Genomic DNA, 11,432 nt, shown 5'->3' with positions numbered 1-11,432 from the left:
CCAAGTCTGCAGCGGTACAAGCCTGAAACCCTGCCCAAGTATGCAGTGGTTCAGGCCTGAATACCCCCCTCTCCCTGAAGCCACATTGGCACAGGCCGGAATCCCCTCCCCCTCTTTTCGGAAAGGTTGAAATGGGAGGGCAGAAAACGAGCGGATGGGGGAGTTCAAACTCCCGCGCATGCGCAGAGGCGTTTGGGTGGTGAAGGGAGGCGGGGCCGAGAGGCGCGCTCTCTCGCTCTCGCCCAAGGAGGCGCGCGTGCCGTTTCTTCTCTCTCTCGCCCCGCTCGCTCACGTGGGCCGAGCCGTCGAGGGGGGGAGAGGGGGCCGCGCATGCGCCGCCGCTCGGCCCGCGGAGGCGGTTTGTTGTGGTCGCCATTTTTTGTTGCATTACTGGGAAATCCCGGCAGCGGAGCAGCGGAGCCGCCGGCGGAGAACGCCCCTGGCGCTGGGGGTGGGGGCGCCCGCCCGCCCCTCCGCCGCGCCCCGCCCCCGGCGCGCCTTCGCCTCAGCCCCGGCCTTTGAAACGCGTCAGGTAAGACCCGCCCGGCGGCCGCTCCCTCGTCAGTCAGCCAGCCGCCGCCTCAGGGGCCCTTCGCGGGGGGGGGGGACGGGGGGGAGGAATGAAGGAAAAATCGTTTCCCGCTTTCGCTGAGGGGGAGAGGACCGGGCTGGCCTCAGGCCCCGCCCCGGCTCTCCCTCAGGCGGGACCCCCTTGCGCACCCCCGGCCGCCCCGCCCTTGTCCCCTCCTCGCTCGGACCCCGCCCTGGATGCTGCTGCTCCCTGCCGCCGCCTCGCCCACTTCCTTCTCCCCTCCGCAGCTCAGCCGTCGCTTCCCCCTCCTCATTTAGGCCTGTTCAGTTCAGCGCAACTCCCCCCCTCAAAAATATCCTCCCTCGCTGCGTTTGCATGGACGGGACCCCTTCCTCTCTCCTTTCCCCTGCCCCGCACCAGGATGCCCGCTGGTGGAGCTCGCTCCCCGCGCTGGCTTGCAAGCAGGGCTGTTACTTGGGTGTCCTTATTGGGGGGGGGGGAGAAAATTATACTGGCGGGGGGTAGCCCCGTTTCCTGCATTAGGAAAAAGACCAGGCGAACGGGGTTTTTGTTGTTCTGTCGCTTTCCATCATGATCGTTTCAGCGTTTCTTGAACTCTGTTGGGTTTCTGCTGGGTTTAAATCTGCACATTTTGCATGTGCGTAGCCTGTTACCTGTATGTTGAAATGTCTTTGAAATGGACTGTACTGACCCACGCTTGTGTGTTCTCCCTTCAGTCTTGGTGAGAAAGGCCGACAATAAATAAATAATCTGATGGAGCCAAGGGGGTTTTGACAGAGGGGAAAGCTTATGCTGGGATAGGTGTGTGTGTTTAATCTTAGTCTGAAGAAGGGAGCTCTGAGTCTTGAAATCTTACATTCTGAAAATCCTGTTGGTCTCTAAGGTGCCACTGGTCTCAAATCCTGCTTTCCTGGGAGTAAGCACCATTCAGTCGACTTTAGTAGGATTCTGAGTAAAGTTGCTTTAGGATGGCTCTGCAAAAGAATAATTCGCCTGATGGAGCATAAGAAGAATCTTTCTGAAAATCAGTTTGTACTGAACCAGTTACAGAAAAGACACTGTAAAGACAATGTTTCATTCCATTTTCTCTCTCTTTTTTTGAGTTTCTATATATATTCTATATATCTCTTCTTTAAATAACTATATTATTATTATTCTGTGCACTGTGCATCTGATGAAGAGCGAACGTGATTAAAGGGAAAGCTTTATAAAGACTAACCTTAAAGACTAACATTTGGTTCCATTGTTTCATCCATCTAATTAAGCGAGCTCTTCTTGACTCATGCTAGAATAAATTTTGTTGGTCTCTAAAATGCCATAGGGCCACTGTTTTGTTGTGCTGCAAGAAACAGCTGCCCATCTGGAATCTTATTCCAGCCTAAGAGGTAAAGATTTAACTAAACTTATTTGAGCATAAGCTTTGGAGAACAATCCTAAATAGGTATGCTCATACATCTGTTCACTAGGGTTTATTCCCTTGAAAATCTTTGCATTGTTAATGCTTTGGTGACATCCTGAGAAGACTAACCAAATTTATTTAAGTCTAAGCTTACATCATGCACCTGATGAGGTGAGCTCTGACTGACAAAACAACATGCTCTTTAAAATTTATTCCTGCATAAGCCTTAAAAACTTAATGAAACTTATTCCTGCATAATTTTAAAGTCTTAATGACATTTATTCCAGCATATGTTTTCATGCATTTGATGGAAGTGATTCTGATTTGCAATACTGGAATAAATTTTTGTTACCCTGGAAGGCGCTGCTGGACTCCCTATCTTATTAAAATGAATTTCTGATAGGTTTTTATTTCTGTATGTGAAAGAGTTTTTTTAATCCATTTGTAACTCTATAACCTTTGTGCTTGCCTGAGATCACTAGTCTTGCTTTCAGCTTGATGCCAGATAGGGTTCCTAGTTTCCCCCCTCTCTTTCTTTTTCCTTATCACCCCTCAGTACAGAAGGTAAATGTTACCCCCAGTCTTCACCATATTTTTAGGGTGAATCTTTGAATTAAAGATATGTGTGGAGAGTAATCCTATAAAAATACACATTTGTTTTATATTTCTGGCAGTGTGATTTTTTTTAAAAAAATCTTTCAATACATAAAGAAACCCTGGGTCTTAAAAAAGAATCAGAGAGAATTTTGCTGTTGACTTTTAATTCCTTTTTAAAAAAAATCTGTTGAGGAACATTTTGATTATTTAACTTGTGGTGTAGTAGTCTTGTTGAGGGAAGTAATGGTAGTGGTTGCACTTGGATTATTTCCTCTAAAACCATCCTTGGTACTCTTTTATCTCATCCTTCTTCTAGTGAGCTTAGGATGATGTGCGTAATATTGTCCTCTTCTGTTTTATCCTTACAACAACCTTGTAAGGTAGTTAGGCTGAGAATGACTAGTCCAGGGTCCCCCAGTAAGTTTCATGGGGATTTGAAGATGTAGTTCTCTGGTCGTAGTCCTACACTCTAACCCTACATCACCACCAGAAAATAAGACCCTCACCTCCACTACCTGGCTTATCTGTTCTCTCCTATTCCCTGGCCAGATTAGATCACATGAACCCAAAATGTTTTTTCTGACAGAAATGATTTTAGTGTCATATGTTTCCTTACATTTTTCTGTTTTTATCTTTTTTCTCCCGCAGAGTTTCTTATGCTAAAATTCTATGCCATCAAAAATAACTGCATTAATAAATTGTAATATTTACATTAGCTGTTAATTGCAGTGAAAAACATTTGTTTTAAGCAGACAGTACAGATAAACTGGGGAGTCCTTGTTTGAGGATTATGCCAACGGTAAGAATTTAATAGCATGTGCGTACCTAAAGATATTGGATGTGTAACAATAATGTTGAATGAATTAAACAGATAGAATATAACCTCTCACCAAACATTGCCTATTTCCTCTAATGGGATTTCATTATAATTGTGCATCCTAGACTTGTAGCTGCTTTTGTAAGTGCCGACTTTATGACCCAGCTGCTTTGAGAAGAAATATGTACCGGCAAATGTGAGTTTTTTTGCCAACTCTAGCTTTATGTCAGTGGAGATTCCCTTGGGTAATCTGGAGCAATTTTGCCAGTGCTTGTTTCCAGTACTTGTTGCTATTTACAAATAATTTAGTTCTTTAAAATGATTGTTAACTCTTCACTTTTGGGAAACTCCCTGTATTGGTCCTTAGAACTTCTGTTAACAGATTTCTGTCAACTCAGAAGTTGATCTTTTTGGATCTTGGATGTTCGGTTTTTTTCTTTGTATGACCAGAAGTGCCAGAGTTGGCCCTGATAGGATTCGCTACAAGCCAGGTTGGGATTGGCTTAAGTGAATTCTTTTCTGTGCTTACAAAGTAATGTTCAACCTGGTCACATCTCATCTTTAGACTATTCTAGTTCCTGATTTTTCATAAGAATGTGAATGGTGGTGGTGTCAGGCCAAATCGCCACCTGTCTTTTTGTTTCTAATCTATAAAACCCCTGAATGTAGACTCAACCAGAATTCTGGCCTAAGCTCTGGCCACACTTGTAAACTGTACGAATAACAAGTTCATTTTTGAACATATACAGATGAACTAATTGCTCAAAATCAATCTGAGCAGATCAGTTCCCAGTCTTAAATTGCAACTGAAGGCTGATTCAGGCTCCCAATATTAGCTTCCAATGAATTATCAGACTGTTTTCAAATTCCCTAGTATGCAGAGAGAGAAAGAGAGAGTTGGTTGAATATTACATTACTAATAACATTTCAGTGAGAACTTATGCTGGCATATTTAATCACCTGTGGGTAATTTTAATAAGTTAAGAGTGAATGGACTTAACGTGCATTCATTTTGTTGGGTTGCTGATAGGTAGCTGATTGGTCCCAATGTATGTGCACCATCTGCCTGAATTTCTGTGGTTTCAATAAACCTTGATACCATACTTCTTTTCTTATATCCTACCTATTTTTCATGAGGGAGTATCACTGAGATAGATAATTATATCCTGCCAAGTGAGTGGAATCTAGGAAACACATAGATATATCTTGTGGAAGTTCTCTTCATTCCATGTAGTACAAGCAAATGAGAAAGTACCAGTTACCTGAGGCTGTACATTTTTGTAGGCTGGAGGGAGAATAGGAGTTCTGAACCCTGCTATGATGCAGTCATAGCCCTGGATGGGTAAGAAATGCATCCTGAGGCTCATAATTTTCACTGCTGAGCAAGATGAGAAACCTGTTCATTTCTTCTCCATTGTCCATAATGTTCTGCTACAGGATTTCTCAAGTAGAGTTGTGGGGGGTAGTGGTGGTGTTGGACATGTGTTTGCATTCAGGAGTTTCTCACACTTCAGGCAAAAGTTCAGGATTTTTTCCCAGTGACAGAGGTGAATCTGCTATGGGAATTGCCATGGTTTCTATGCTAGAGGAACATCTTGTGATATCCTGCTATTAACATGGCATTTGCTGATAATGTATTGATAGGGATCGTCTACAGAGGGTAGAGATCAGGAAATAATTTGTGATGGTGCTAGATGATGTCATAATGAAAGTAATTAAATTCAGTAATAAAGTTGGAGGCTGTGTTGCTGAATTTACTTAGGGACTGATACATATTTTTTTCTTTGCTAGATATAACATATAAAGAAGGAAAAAGAATCTTGCAGTCTTGCCCAAACACAATATGATGTGATTTAACTGCAGAGAAGGCAAACATAATGTTTGAATGTTTTAGGTGAAGTTTTTCTGGTATGTATGCAGAAGTATTAAATGATGCTAGCTGAAGGGATGTTTCATATGTTCAAGGAGGATACATTTTATAGAGCCAGTGGGTTGAAGGACCAGAAAAGCACCTTGTTTAGCCTCCACACATATTGGGCTATCCACACAGCAGCTCTCACAAATCATCCCATGCAATCCTGCTTGTGAACATCTTTATTGCCATATGAACGCAAGACCCTCACCTCATTACATCTGCATTCCAGATTCACTTATATCTTTGCTGTAACAGATTAACATGCTTTTTCTGGACGAAGTTTAATAGATAGAGCATGATTGCAAACCATCTGAGACTTGATAGGACCCACCACATCATCCATTTCTTCTTTTGGTTTGTGTGGAATATGATTAAACTACTGCCACTTGTGGCCACAGCTCAAGGACCAGTTTCAGAATCCTTGTAGTAGTAATCATTTAGATTATTTAGTCATTCGTGCTATTTCTACTCCCAAAGAGAAAGTGAAACACGGTAGATGGGCAACTCTCAATATGGTCACTTAAAATTAAGGCCAAGAAAATGGCCTGTCTGTTTAAGAAATGATTGCATTCTTTTGAGCCTAGGCATGGACAAGGCATCCAGAAAGAGGATTTTCTTGAACCGTTTATAGCCTATGGTAGAGTTGCTTTACAGCTCCCACAGGGGTGCTCTGTTGGTAGCCTAGTAAGACTGTTTTTCCACAATGTTAGTGAAATACCAAATTGTTGCTGGATGATGACAGCCTAACAAAGTTTCAGGACTTGGTTCGTGTTTGTTTTAATTCACTGATAGTTTGATTGCAAAAGCCATCTACCAAACAGGAGGGAGTTGTTCAGTCAAATTTTGTATACATGTGTGATACTCAAGCTGCAATCTTAAACATACTTACCAGAGTGCAAGTGGGACTCACTTCTGAATAAACGTGCTTAGGATTGTGCAGCAAGGCTTTTTGAGTCCACCTTATTTCTGATAGGATAAGTAGTGAATACTATTCCCATAGCCATGGCATAAATAACCATTTAGGTACTGGACATAGTAGGAAGCATCTGTATCTCTCTCTGGAGGAGAGGTTTGGAATGCAAGGTGTTCCAGGTAGGGTATTTTAAAAAAACGAAACCCTGAAGGGTGAGAAGCACTATGACTTGTGAGAATCTTGTATTAATATTAGTTGTGCCTATTTTAACTGTTCACCAGAGTCAACAGGACTGATACAGGGCCAGTATGGACATTGACACCTAGTAGTGCTGCAAAGGACTCCAGCAAAAGAGTTGTGTAGTTGCATGCTTAACACTTTTTAGATGGTGATCTTGTTGTCATCTGCATCCTCTTAACGTTTGGCTAGATGAGCTTCTGAGCCATCTATTGAATAAAGATACTTTAATTTGCTTCTACCGAAAACTCTCTTACCATGTCTAGCCTGAAAATCATGAAATAGTGAAGGGTTTCAACCACAAAGGGGGCAGACTGACTACCATTAGATGGAACATAGTTGTCACAGACCTGTAAGCAGCATTTAAAAAAACCCATCCTACTTCAAAAATCTAGTAGTATAATTATTTGAACATTAATCATGTTCTGTGAAAATGTTTTTGTGTGTGTGCAACTTCTGTTGACCAGTGTTTGCATGTACAGCACTGCAGCAATCCAATTTTCTGAACCATGTGGAGTTGGCTCAGTCTGTGCCCAATGTGACCAGCTTTCAGTGACCAAGTATTTTGTTTATTTGACTTTACTTTAGTTGTTATTCTCAATTTCTGCTGTGCCCTTTTCTCTGAACACTAATGTTCATACCCTTTGACTCATCCCTTTCCAGGGTATCTACATGTTAAAGAGATCGTGTTCAGCTAGTATTGCTATCTTTGGCAATATTTCTTGCTGTACTTCAAACCTGGAGGAGGCAGTTTTAGAAGCCATCTGTTGCCATTTCTTTCTGCCTCTCCAGCCCTCAAGCATTTGGACATCCAATAGAAAAGTGAGAGATGTTCTGGATCCACTTTTGCAAAGGACTTTTCTGTACCTCTTGTTTCATTTGGTCATTGTATGGTTTTGGTCATTGCATTCTATGTGAAGACCTTTTTATGGTTATGTGGGCAGTAAATGTGAGAAAAATTGCCTTTGATTGCAAGAATAGAACTGTTTGATAAAATGAAGGTCCCATTTTACTGGTCTACTTGGGACTCCAGTATATCTGTGAGTTGGGAACACAATTCCAGTCCATTGAAGAATAGGCACTTGATGTTTCCTATGTTTTGCTCACACAACTCTCTTTCCTGCATCCAGAACTAAAAAGATGAAGAGGGTTTCCCTCTGAAAGGCCATCCTTGCTTTCAAAACTGAGATAAGAACAAGGGAGTTTTGTTAAGGGTGGTAGTGGTTAAGGTGGTGTTGACAATTGTCAAAGCCTGGCCTCCTGAACCATTATAACTACAGTAATCCGAAGTAATGATAGCTCAATCTGGTTTTTTTAGCTTAACAATGATATCAGGATTTTTTAGACATTGAATTAGAAAAAGTGTAACAAATGTAACTGTATTAATAGAAAAATATATAATGTAGTTTGGAATTCATGGCCCAAGAGTGGGTCATTGCCAGCCTTCCAAAAGCATCATTAACAAAATGTGAAGCCAAATTATGTAGAGGAAAAGGAAGAATTCTGAATGTCATCCCTAAAAACTGTGGGTCAGTGCTTTATGACTGACAGGGGAAACAAATCCTAACAAGTTTTAGAAAAATGCAAAAGTAAGTCCGAAGATATCACAGCGCACACAAACACAAACCCCTTTATTTATTTGTTTCGAATATTTCTATGCCACCTCTTTAGAGTCCTGCTTGAGACAGCTTACAGTTAAAAGCCACAGTATTTGAAGAAGTCATTAGATGTAAGCAGCATAAAAACTATCCATGAAACAGAACCAGACTATTAAAAAGCTGATAAAATCTCTAATTAAAAGCCTAGGTAATAAGAGTTTTAGCCTGGTGCCTAAAAGAAAGTAAAGTAGGCACCAGGTGAGCCGCAAGGGGGGTGAGGGCGTTCCAAAGGCATGGTGCCATCACAGAAAATGCATTGTCTCTAGTCACCACCCACCTGACTGTTGGAGGGCACAGAGTCCAGGGCTTGAGAATCAGATCTTAACAGGCAGGCTGGATAGTATGGGAGGAGCTTGTCCTTCAGGTACCTTGTCCTAAGCCATTTATGGCTTTTGAAGGTAAGAACCTGCACTTTAAATTGTGGATGGAAACAGATGGGGAACCAGTGCTGATCTTTCAGCACAGAGGTGATAGGATTCCTGTAACCAGTCCTTAACTGTAGCCTGGCTGCCACATTTTGGACCTGTTGAAGTTTCCAAACTGTTATCAAAGGAAGCCCCACATAGTGTGCATTGCAGTAATCAAACTTGGATGTGATCAAAGTACAGATCACTGTGACTAGATCATGCTTTTCAAGGAATGGATGTAGATGGCAAACCAGTCGGAGCTGATAAATAGTGCTACAGGCTACCAAGAAGACTTGGGCCTTCAACTATAAGCCAAGATCTAGTAGCACCCCCAAGTCATGAACCTGCCCCTTCAGGGAAAATGCAGCCCCCTCCAAGACAGGCTGGCTTCACAGTCCCTGAGCAGCATCTCCATTGACCAACAACACCTCAGTCTTGTCTAGATTGAGTTTCAGTTTATTGGCCCCCTTCCATCTCATCTTCTCCAGGAACTTGTTAAGGGCTTCTACAGACCTACCTGGCTTAGTTGTTAAAGAGAAATAGAACGAGATATCTACATGTTGGTGACATCTCATTCCAAGTCCTAGGGTGACGTCTGCCAGTGTTTTCATGTTAAATGTATGGGGGATAAGATGGATTCCTGTGGGACACCATAGCATAAATGTTGTGGGGCCGAGCCCCAGTCCCCATACATCCTTCTGGAATTGGTTGGTCAAATATGAGTGAAACCTCCAAGTTGCAATCCTCCTGCTTCCAGCCCGGCCATTGTCTCCAGAAGGATACCATGGTTAATGGTATCAGAAGCCATTGCAAGGTCCAGGAGAATCAACAGGGATGTACTTCCCTTATCACACTCCCTGCAAAGTCAGGGTGGCCAAGACCATTTCCATTCCAAGCCAGGCCTGAATCTAGATTTAAGTGGTTTAGATCATGCATCTCCTCCCAAGACCTCCCAAAGCTGGATAGCCACCACTCAGTCAAGCACCTTGCCCAAGAATACAGTATTAGCCACTGGGCAATCATGGTTTGGGCCTTTGGATCATGGGATGCCTTCTTCAGCCTCACCACTGTCTCTTTCAAAGCAGTCAGAACTACATCTTCCCTGTTGGACCCCTGGTACTGCTGTATCTATCTCCTGAATATTTACATGTCATCCTGTTCACCTTATCTCAGAAATGGTTGGGGTATGAATTGGTTCTATATGAGTAAAGTTTTAAAAAACCAGAACGCCTAAAAAAGGTAAAGCAACTCAATTAGAAAAGTGAATACGACATAAGATTAGCCTGTTCACTTAATGCTAAAACTGGAGAGCTCCAAGCATGTTTGGAACAAGTGTGCTTAAAAAAAAACGCCAACCCTTCATAGTGCACAGCCTGTGGCACTTGCTTACACCAAATGTAATAGTGGTCAATAATATAACTGAGTTTAGAGGGGTTAGGCAATTTTGTGGAAAGGTAGGATTGTCTCCATGCCTGTTGTGCAATCACTGAAACTGCCAAAGACTTGGGGGTGAGAGGACATACTGTGCTAGTATCCTGAGCTGTTAAAGCATTGCAGCATCCATATCTGATCGCTGCTGGAAAGACAGTACTTGGCTAGAGGGGCCTTTGGTTGAGGCTTTGCACTGAGCCAGCTGTTTTCACATCCAGACATGGCCATCCACGTAACTGCCAGCAGCCTTCTATATGTTCTTCTTCCTGCCACAGGTCCAAGTCTGTGAACTGGTCATGTGAGTTTTGCCACACACACCATTCAGTAGGAAAGCTAGATGTAATTCTGAGTCCCAAGTATTTTCATTTACTGTGCCTTTGCTGCTGTGTAACTTCCCTGTGTCACAGAGGGCATCTTTTAACCTTGGTGGCTCTGAAAACATTTATTTTCCCTTGGTTGGAAGTGCCGCCAATCCTGAAGCTTGCTGTGTGCACTTCCCTAAGCATTGTGTGTGACTGTTTCCTGAATCATATCTATATATCTTAACCTTTGTGCTTATTGGAAATATATCTCATAAATATATTGGAAACTTGCATCAAAGTATGCACACTGAGGATTTCAACACTGGGCTTAAGTGCCCTTGGAAGGTATATTCTCTTGAAATCCATGAGGCTTACTTCTGAGTGAAGCCTGACTTTTCCAAATTTGGTGCTCCTGCATTGGTCTTCCCTGACTTTTCTTCACATCTTTGTGATGCTGTAATTTGCTGGATTTTATCTCTTTGCCCTTCCATCTCAACCCCACCGTTCCTGTCCCAGTTTGTCATTTTTAGTAATGTTAGTCTTTTAAGATTCTGTGTATTTTCATGACAATGGCAGTTGCTTTTCAGTTCTTTTCAGGCAATGCAGTTTTGAGGGTACTTATGTATACTTAATTTGCATGAATGGCTTTAAACTGAAGTTGAACATGGTGCTTCATCATTGTGTTTTTCTGTTGGCACAACTCTGCAAAAAACTGGATTAGGGTGGCTTGAATGTTGTAACAGTTATGACCATTGCTAGTCTTTTCTGATTGCCAGTTTTGATTTATGCTCCTAATCGTTGTCGCAGTGAGGGAAAGAGTACCTGCTGAGCGTGGAATAGTTTCCTTCTAAAAGAACAAAAATATACTGTCAACCAAGATGTTTTTCAGTGTTTCTTGTTTAAGGTGAAAAGCTCCTAAGCCGATAATGACCTGGATGACATTCTGAAATAAATCAAGAGTTTTTGTGTAAAAGCAGGCTAGTAGTTGGCATGCTCCCACATGTGATTGTGTGTCCTTAGGAGCTTCTGCATGGGTTTTGTTTGTTGCCTTAAATTTCTAGGAGTACATTTCTGAGAGGCATAGCTAAGATTGTGTTTGCTGAATATCACCTATGCATTTCTATACCATTGGTGGTTTGAGCTGGATTTCTAGGTATGTAATTCTTCTAGGAGGAAATGGATTAGAAAAGTGAACTGTTTTGA

The 11,432-nt window shown here is 42.3% G+C and overlaps 1 protein-coding gene across 1 annotated transcript in view; it reads left to right on the top strand.

Moving 5' to 3' along the window:
- Positions 1-333: 333 nt before the first annotated feature.
- The window catches only part of DYRK1B (dual specificity tyrosine phosphorylation regulated kinase 1B), a 34,968-nt gene continuing 23,869 nt past the window's right edge, over positions 334-11,432 (top strand). The window contains exon 1 of the mRNA XM_054999387.1: positions 334-532. The gene's annotated coding sequence lies outside the window, so the exon portion shown is untranslated. The remainder of the gene's footprint in view (positions 533-11,432) is intronic.

The sequence above is a fragment of the Eublepharis macularius genome, chromosome 15, assembly GCF_028583425.1.
Source record: "Eublepharis macularius isolate TG4126 chromosome 15, MPM_Emac_v1.0, whole genome shotgun sequence".
Lineage (NCBI taxonomy): Eukaryota > Metazoa > Chordata > Lepidosauria > Squamata > Eublepharidae > Eublepharis > Eublepharis macularius.
The sequence above is the reverse complement of the archived record's forward strand: the minus strand, read 5'-3'. Positions and strand labels throughout refer to the sequence as shown.